The sequence below is a fragment of the Urocitellus parryii genome, chromosome 3 (assembly GCF_045843805.1).
Source record: "Urocitellus parryii isolate mUroPar1 chromosome 3, mUroPar1.hap1, whole genome shotgun sequence".
In the NCBI taxonomy this organism is placed as follows: Eukaryota; Metazoa; Chordata; class Mammalia; order Rodentia; family Sciuridae; genus Urocitellus; species Urocitellus parryii.
Window position 1 is genome coordinate 134,871,643 of NC_135533.1, and position 9,878 is coordinate 134,881,520.

Here is a 9,878-nt window from a genome sequence, read left to right on the forward strand (position 1 = left end):
CACTTGACATGATGGCCTGTAGTTCCACCCCTTTTTCTGCAAATGATACAATTTCATTTTTCTTCATGACTGACTAATAAAACTTTTTTTAAAGAGAGAGTGAGAGAGGAGAGAGAGAGAGAGAGAGAGAGAGAGAGAGAGAGAGAGAGAGAATTTTTAATATTTATTTTTTAGTTCTCGGCGGACACAACATCTTTGTTGGTATGTGATGCTGAGGATCGAACCCGGGCCGCACGCATGCCAGGCGAGCGCGCTACCGCTTGAGCCACATCCCCAGCCCCATGACTAAAACTTCATTGTGTACCCATTCCACATGTTCTTCAGCCATGTTTTCATTTATGGACACTTTGGCTGGTTCTGTAGTTTGGCTATTGTGAATTGTGCTGCTGTGAACATAGGTGTGCAGGTATCTGTAGCATGATGACTTTAATTCTTCAGGATAAATACCAAGGAGAGGTACAGCTAGGAGTCTTTGGGGGAACCTCCATGGTGATTTCCATAGTGGCTGTATTTATTTACAATCCCACCAACAGTGTGAATGTGTTCCTTTTTTTTTTTTCCTTTTAGAGAGAGAGAGAGAGAGAGAGAGAGAATTTTAATATTTATTTTTTAGTTCTTTGTTTGTATGTGGTGCTGAGGATCGAACCCGGGCCACAAGCATGCCAGGAGAGCATGCTACCGGTTGAGCTACATCCCCAGCCTATGTGTTCCTTTTTCTTTACAAACTCTCCAGCATTTATTATTGTTGGTCTTTTTTTTTTTTTTTTTACTTTCATTTATTTTTATGTGGTGCTGAGGATCGAACCCAGGGTCTTGCACATGCGAGCCGAGCGCTCTATGGCTGAGCCATAACCCCAGCCCCTGTTGGTATTCTTGATGGCTGCCACTCTGACAGGTATGAAATGAAATTTCCATGTAGTTTTGATTTGCATTTCCCTAATTGCTAATGGTGAACTTTTTTTTTTTTTTTGTATGTGTGTATGGTTCAGGGGATTGAAACCAGGGCGGGGGATGTGGCTCAAACAGTAGCGTGCTCGCCTGGCGTGCATGCACTGGGCGCTGGGTTCGATCCTCAACACCACATAAAAATACAATATCTTTATATACACCTAAAACTAAAAAATAAATATTAAAAAAAAGGGAAGCACTCTACCCTCTGAGCGATATCCCCAGCCCATGATGAACATTTTTTCATGTATTTGATGATAATTTATATTTCTTTTTTTTTTTTAAAGACAGAGAGAGAGAGGAGAGAGAGAGAGAGAATTTTTAATATTTATTTTTTAGTTCTAGGCCAACACAACATCTTTGTTGATATGTGGTGCTGAGGATCGAACCCGGGCTGCACGCATGCCAGGCAAGCGTGCTACCGCTTGAGCCACATCCCCAGCCCCTTTCTTTCTTTAAAGAGAGAGAGAGAAAGAGAATTTTAATATTTATTTTTTAGTTTTCAGCAGACACAACATCTTTGTTTGTATGTGGTGCTGAGGATCGAACCCGGGCTGCATGCATGCCAGGCGAGCGCGCTACCACTTGAGCCACATCCCCAGCCCCTATATTTCTTTTTTGAGGAGTGTTTGTTTAATTCACTTGCCCACTTCTTACTGGGTTATTTTATTTTATTTATTTTTTGATGTTAAATTTTTTGAGTTCTTTCTATATTCTAGATATTAATCCTCAGTCAGAAGAGTAGCTAGCAAAAATTTCTCTCCCATTCTGTATGCTCTCTCTTCACATTCCTAATTGTTTCCTTTGCTGTGCAGAAGCTTTATAATTGGATGCCATCCCCTTTATTAACTCTTTGCATTATTTCCTGAGCTTTAGGGGACCTATTGAGAAAGTCATTGTCTGTGCCTATGTACTGGAGTGTTGACCTTGTTTTGTTTCTAGGAGTTGTGTAATTTATGGTCTAATTCTGAGGTCTTTAACGCATTTTGAGTTGACTTTTGTGGAGGGTGAGAGAAAAGGGTCTGGTCTCATTTTTCTACATATGGAAAACCAATTTTTCCATTCGCTGAATTTTTTGAGAACTGCCATGCTGTTTTCCTAGCAGCTGAACCATTTTATACTCACCAGCAATGCCCAAGGGTCCCATTTTTCCATATTCTCATATTATTTCCTTTTTTAATTTTTTCTTATTAGTTATACAGGACAGTAGAATCCATTATACACAAATGGATCACAACTTCTCATTCCTCTGGCTGTGCATAGTGCAGAGTCACATCAGTAGTGTAATCATACATGTGTTAGGGTAATAATGTCCGTCTCATTCTACTGTCCCCTTCCCACAGCCCCACTACTCCCCTCTTCTCATATTATTTTCTTTCTTTCTTTTAATAATAGCCATCTTGGCCAGGCACAGTGGCGCATGCCTATAATCCCAGTGGCTCAGGAGGCGGAGGCAGGAGGATCATGAGTTCAAAGCCAGCCTCAGCAATGTAGTGCTTAGCAACTCAGTGCGACCCTGTCTCTAATAAAATACAAAATAAGGGCTGGGGATGTGGCTCAAGCGGTAGCGCGCTCGCCTGGTATGCGTGCGGCCCGGGTTCGATCCTCAGCACCACATACCAACAAAGATGTTGTGTCCGCCAAGAACTAAAAAATAAATATTGAAAATTCTCTCTCTCTCTCTCTCTCTCTCTCTCTCTCTCTCTCTCTCTCTCTCTCTCCCCTCTCTCTTAAAAAAAAAAAAAATACAAAATAAGGCTAGGGATGTGGCTCAGTGGTCAAGTGCCCTTGAGTTCAATCCCCAGTACCCAAAAGAAAAAAAATAAATAAATAACCATTTGGGGCTGGAAGTATATAGTTCAGTGTTAGAGTGCACACTGATGTGTGCAGGGCCTTGAATTCAAGTCTCCAAAAAGACGTGATCTGAAGGACCATCTCCATGACTGTCAGAGCTGTCTGTAAAATTAAACATTTAAAATAAATTATTTTTTCTTTGGTACTGGATATTGAAACCTCAGGCGCTTACCACTAAACCAATGCCCCAGACTTTTTTTTTTTCCATTAATTTTATTTGTTTATTTTTATGAAGTACTAAGGATCAAGCCCAATGTCAAATCAGGCGAGATAGGGCAGCGGCCAAAGGAGGCAGATTTAAAAAGGCCCAGGAACGAGGCTTTATTGAGATGTCACTCCCAGGCGGAACTCGATCAGACCCACAGAGTGGACAGGAGAAGGGTCTGAGGAGAAACCACGTGGAAGCTCGACCAGACTGGACTTTTATGGGGCTTACAGCAGGAAGGAAAGGGCTTGGGACAGGAAAAAGTGTTTTTAGAGTCCCTTGTCCCAAGGAGTTCAGAGGAGCTGGCTGAACTCCAGGATTGTCCAGAGGGTCCTGCTGATTGATAGGCGTTAGTAGGAGATCCCACGGATTGACAGGCATTTCCATGGGTGTCTGATTGATGTTTCTTTCCCATGTGGGCTGCTTTGTTCTAAGTCACCGCCACTGGCCTGACACCCAGGGCCTCACTTGTGCTGGTGGAGTGCTTGCTCTAACGCTAAGCCTCAACCCCAGCCCAAGCCCCAGATCTTTTTATATTTTATGAGGCTGGCCTCCAATTTGCAGTTCTTCTGCCTCCACCTCTCAAAACGCTGGGATTACAGACCTGTGTTACCACACCCGGCAAAATAAAAAATATATTTTTTAACTGCAGGGGATGCAGCTAGGTGGTAGAGAGCTTGCCTAGCAAGTGCAAGGCCCTGAGCTCAGTCAGTCCCCAGAACCCAAAACAAATAAAACAAAAACCCCTTTGGGAGATGTGCTTGCATTCCAGTGGTGGAGAAAGGGCGGGTTTGGGGGTGAGGCAGACATTTAGTCCCTTCACCAAATGCTCCTCCCACCCACCATCCTGAATAAACACATCTCGGCAGCTAAAAGCAAAAGGAAAAAAAAAAAAAAAAAGGAAGTGTTCTCTTATTCACATAAGTAAACAGTCTCAAAACAAGTGCCCTGGAGGCCACCTTTCCTGCTAAACAGATTCTTTTCAAGTTAACCTAGTTCGTCACTGTGGTGCACGCCTGTAATCACAGTGACTGAGGAGCCCCTGGGAAGATCACAACTTCAAGACCAGCCTCAGCAATTTAGGGGGCCCTAAGCAACTTGGGAGACCTTGTTTCAAAATAGAAAATAAAAAGGGCTGGAGAGGTGGCTGGGTGGTTGAGCAAGGCTGGGTTTAATCCTCATACAAAAGGATGGGGGTGGGGGGAGAACAGGAAGAGAGCCAGGCTGAATGTGCCACGTGGAAGTCAGCGGTGCCACCGTAAGCAGAGGCACTCTAAGCTCTGAGTGGAACTGTCCTATTTATGGAGGGACCAGCAAACAGCTCTGCTTCCATTTTTATCAAGCGTGGGCCGCTTACACTTTTGTTTTCCATTTCATTTCTTCCTTGCCTGTCTTAGCTCTCAGGGGAATAGTCTTTTTTGAAGTTATTTTTAAAATGTTGTATAATGACATATCATTGGAACTTTTTTTTTTTTTTTTTTTTTTAGCTGTGCTATGTAGGCATATTCTAGGTGTGTCATGGATCCGATGTTTTCTTACCTTGTTCCCAAATAATTGTGGAGAGTTGAGAGATTTCCTCTTCCTCTGAGCAAATTAGTGTGCCACTGTCAGAAAATAAAAATAAAGAAGGGCTGGGGGTGTAGTTCAGTGATAGAGCACCTATGGGTTGAGCTCTGTGAGGATGGCCTTGGGCCTGAGCCTAAGCCACTCCATTTTAAAAATCCCAGTTTGAAACCTGCAGTCTCACCCTGCACTCCTAGATATAAAAAATGTATGTATGGTCCTCAGGCACAAACAAGTCACTTCTCCCCACCAGGATAAACTCAGAAGCCTCTGGCTGGCTGTCCTCACTGCCCAGATGAGAGGAAAAGGCAAAAAGATTAGGGTGGGACCACTAGCCAGGTTTTTCTTTTCTTTCTTTTTTTTTTTTTTAGTTGTAGATGGACACAATATCTTTATATTTTAAAACTTATTTATTTTATATGGTGCTGCGGATCAAACTCGGTGCCTCACCCACGAGCTCAACCACTGAGCTACAACCTCAGCCCCAGACCAGTGGTTTTAACCCCAGGGTAAGTGATATCACTGAGAAATCCTGTGGCAGCTGATAAGGATTGAAAGGAGTGTCAAAAGCCCCCAAATTTAGTATAAATAATAGAGCAAATGAACAGACAGCCGCCAAGACTTAAGCACACAGCTGGAGAGCCTGATTAGGACCTGGACTGACATCCCATCCCTTGTCACCATTTGCCTGATCCTCTGCATGGTCCTCACTGCTCTCCAACTCTACAGCCACATCTTGACCCGGGTGAGAGCCGCAATTTCTCCCTCGGATCCTCTCCTCAGCCGGCCATCAGCTCCACCCCAGGATAATCCTGCCTTGGTTCCTGACCTGATCATCGTGGTCAGAGTGAGTGTGCAGCTGCTGGACTTAACAGCCTAAGGCTTCAGACTTTAGACTTGAACTTAGCCTGCAGAGGGAATGTCTGTCATTAGCCTGTCAAGATTAAGTGTGTTTTCAGTGCTTAGAATTAATTAATCTAGAATTTTGTGCTGTGAATTGATTATGCAGTGCCTAGCATTAAGGATTTTCTTGATTAAGAACCTATAGAGTGAAATTGTATTGAGTGATTTGAAAAGTGTATTGAGTGATGGAAAAGGGCAGAAGCCCGTGGACATTCTTTATTTCTCCCCCTGAATTGCATGCGTCGAACCTTTTGCCCATCACAACAGCCTCCCAGTACCACAAAAAGCAAATAGCTGGTAGACCTGGGTCCCCACCTAGGAATGATTGTCTCCCCTAACATCACACAACTTGCTGGCAGCAGAGCCAAGACTTGAACCCTGGAGTCAGTTCTAGACCCAGCTCTTTCTCTCTCTCTCTCTCTCTCTCTCTCTGTGTGTGTGTGTGGGTGTGTGTGTGGGTGTGTGTGTGGGGTTACTGGCGACTGAACTCAGGTGCTCTCGACCAGTGAGCCACATCCCCAGTCCAGTTTTATATTTTATTTAGAGACAGGGTCTTACTGAGTTGCTTAGCACCTCACTTTTGCTGAGACTGGCTTTGAACCTGCCATCTGCTGCCTCAGCCCCAGCTTTTTTTTTTTTTTTTTTGGTACCGGGGATTGAACCCAGGGGCACTCAACCACTGAGCCACATCCCCAACCCTATTTTGTATTTTATTTAGAGACAGAGTCTCACTGAGTTGTTTAGAGCCTCCCCATTTCTGAGGCTGGCTTTGAATTGGTGATCCTCCTGCCTTAGCCTCCCAAGCCACTGGGATTACAGGCATGCGCCACAGCGCCAGGACAGCCCCAGCCCTCTTGAACATTGCACCATCACCCGCCGGTTTTCAAAGCTGGAGCATTAACCAGAATTACCTAGAGAGAGTGTTCAAGCACAGGCTGCAGCCCTGACCCAAAGTTTCTAATCCAGGATGTTGACAATTTGCATTTCTTTTGTTGCTATTTCACTCTGGGGACTAAACTCGGGACTTAGAATATTCTATTGACACTGACCTAGCTCCAGCCCCAAGAATTTGCATTTCTAAAAAGTTTCCATGTCCTGCTGCTGCTGCTGCTGCTGGTGGTGGTCCCAGGTCTATAGGGTAAAACCTTCTACTGGAGCTGCCCAGGATGATGGTACACTCCTGTAATCCCAGTGACTCAGAAGTCCAGCAACCTGAGGCCAGAGGATTGCATGCTGGAGGTCAGCCTGGGCAATTCTGCCAAACCCTGCCTCAAAATTTTTAAAAAGGGATGAGGTCGGGGATGTAGCTCGGTGGTAGAGCGACCCTGAGTTCCATCCCCAGTACAGCCAACAACAATAGTAATAATAAAGTAAAATAAAAATAATAAATCTCTGCTATAACTCCTAATTACATTCAGAATTATCCAACACAGGAGAGTATTTTGCCAACAGCATGTCAACCTCTACAAAAGATCCAAGAGTTGTGTTTATGATATTAGTTTTTTGGGCCACACTAGGGATTAAACCCAGTGCTGCAGTCTGGCTGGGCACAAAATCACGAGCCACTCACACCTTGTAGATTCAAACAGCAATTCTTTATTCCCGAACTCACACCAGCACTCTACACACAGGTTCTGGGGAAATCCATACTTCCACTGGGCTCTGCATCCCAAAATACTCTCTGAACTCAATAGGAACTCAAGGAGCAGGCGCCTGGAGGCAGCAGGATATGCCCTATTCCCAGCGATACACCTTAAACCTGGAACTGCCCTAACCCAAGGAGCGCCCTAAACCCAGATCCGCCCTGGTCCTTGAGCAAGGTCACCTTTCATGCAATGTCACTGCAAATGACCTGGGTCATGCCATGCATCATTCTTACTTAGCTATGGCTCTCAGCAACCCAGGGCTCCTGCACACTGGGCAGGTTCTGGACCACTGAGCTACATCCAAGGTGTTCTTTTATTTTTTTTATTTTGAGACAGGGACTCAGTAAGTTGCCCAGGCTGGCCTCAAACTTGCAACCCTTCCTCCTCAGCCTCCCGCCTCAGCCTCCTGAGTACCTGGGCTGCCTCTGTCCCTCTACTTACCCAGCATCACCGTTTTTTCCAGGACCATTACTTGAGTGGAGTTTCGTTTCTTCACCAAATGTCTTGACTCCCTGACTGAAAGTCATTTTTTTTTTTAAATTTTAGTTGAATATAGACTCAGTGCCTTTATTTGTTTTTATATGATGCTAGGATCAAACCCAGTGCCTCCCACTTGAGAGGCAAGTGCTCTACCTCTGAGCTACAACTCCAGCCGGTGACTGAAAGTCATTTGACTGTGTATTTGAGAGTTTATATCTGGGCTCTCTTTCCAGTTCTTGCATTCCTTTCTACAGCTAATATTCCATTGTTATAAATAGAGCCTGTTTTATTTACAGTAAGCTTAATATTTTTTTCTTAGTATTTAATCATTTCACGTTGTCACTTCGTGATTCACGGGCTACCAAACCCTTGCCCAGGCTTTGCTTTGACTGTCAAAACATTGTCTTTGCTGAAGACAGTGCCTTTGTTGCCTTTGCTTCTGGATTGCTTGTTTAATTCTTGTGAAGTCTCTATTGTCATTTTAGGACCCCAGAGCGCCTACAACAAAGAAAACTTCAGTGCTGAGCTCTCTACCTCATAGTGAAGCCAGATTTAAAGTTAGGTAGTCAGTGTAGTTAGGTAAATCGGGTCTAATACCGAGTAAAATCTAAAATGAAGGCCATGCTGGGAATGACTCAGGGAAAACAGGACAACTCATGGAATGTTAATGAAGTCCTGAAGAGGCCCTAGGCCAAAGTCCACCTGGAAGAAGTATTAATGAATAGCCCCCAGCAGATTTGAAGATAGCCCATCACAAAGGAGTGATAATGAAGTCCTTCCTGCTCAGACCACTTCTTTGGCCCACCTGTGTCCCCCCCCTCAGGCCTTCTAACCTACATTCCATCACTGAAAGAACTATAAAAAGGGGAGACAACTGCACTTCCACGGATTCCACCTTCTGGGTCCCCTTCTTCCTCCGGGAGAAGTCTTTTCTTCTGTCCTTTAATAAATTTCTAATTTCTACTCTGACCTTGCCTCGGCGTGCTTCTTTGGTGTTATTCTTCAACATAGGGGAGCAAGAACTCGTCACCGGTCAACAGCGGTAACAATAGGACTACAAACCTCTTTTTCTGTTGCTGTTACTGGAGATTAAATCCAGAAGTGCTTTAACGATGAGCCACATCCCTAGTCCTTTTTATTTTGAGAAAGGACTCTTGCTGAATTGCTGAGGATGGCCTCCAATTTGCAATCCTCTTGCCTCAGCCTCCCCAGTCCCTGGGATAACAGGCATGTACCACCGTGCCACACTACTGCAAACCTCTAATCAAATCTCAAATTACTCAAATTTTGTAAGTCACACTGTTAATATTCAAGGCACACTCCAGTAATCTCAGGAACTCAAGAGGCCAGCCTCAGCAAGTTAGCCAGAACCTATCTAAAAATTTTTTTTAAAGGGGAGTGGTTCTGGGAATGTAGCTCAGTGGTAAAGCACCCCTGTGTTCAATCCCCCTGGCCGAAAAAAGAAACAGGAAATTCTCTGTAATACTGGTCCTGCGTGTGTGCATGTGTGTGCATGTGGAATTGTACAGAGTCTTGCCATGGGTGGCGACTCCATCTTTCTTTTTTCCCATTCCCTTTCTCTTTCCTGGAGATGGCCTTTGCACTGCATTCTTCCGATCCTGCTTGTTTTTCTGAGATGATTTCAGAAAACAGCTGGTTCATCATAAAAACTGACCCCTAAACTGGAACTTCCTGCCCTCAGGAGAAGAGATAGTTTACCTGGGGTCAGGCCAAAACACCAGACTGTGGGACTTAAGCTCTTGGGAAATGCTGATTTCTGCTCAGAGACCCTGACCTGATCCTCAAATAAATATTCCTACTTCCCCGGAGGGGACTGGAAAGGGGACTTGAGGCATTAGTTGTCATCCTTCCTGGTAAGAAACAGACATGAGTAGCAGGAACATGAGGTTAAGGAAATCATTCTATAAACTGGGCTTGCTGTGCTGATCCTCACTTTCTTTCTTTCTTTCTTTCTTTTTTTTCTTTTAAAGCCTTTTACCTGCAGCCTGCCTGGTGTAAGCCGACAGGTTATGTTACATTCCTCAGCCAACAACCTGTTATCTAAATGCCAGGCCAGAAATGCTGATGAGGAGAACACAAGTTACACCGAAGCAGATGACTTTTGTGACCCTTAGATGTGGGAACTCAGGGAGATAATAGTAATTCCCCCTAAAATCTATAAGAAGAGGTTCTAGTTAGAACCTGTCAGGATGGGCCAAAGCGACCTAGAGTTGTCATGACAGTGGGGACTTGACTGATACCATCCAGCTGTCAGTCAC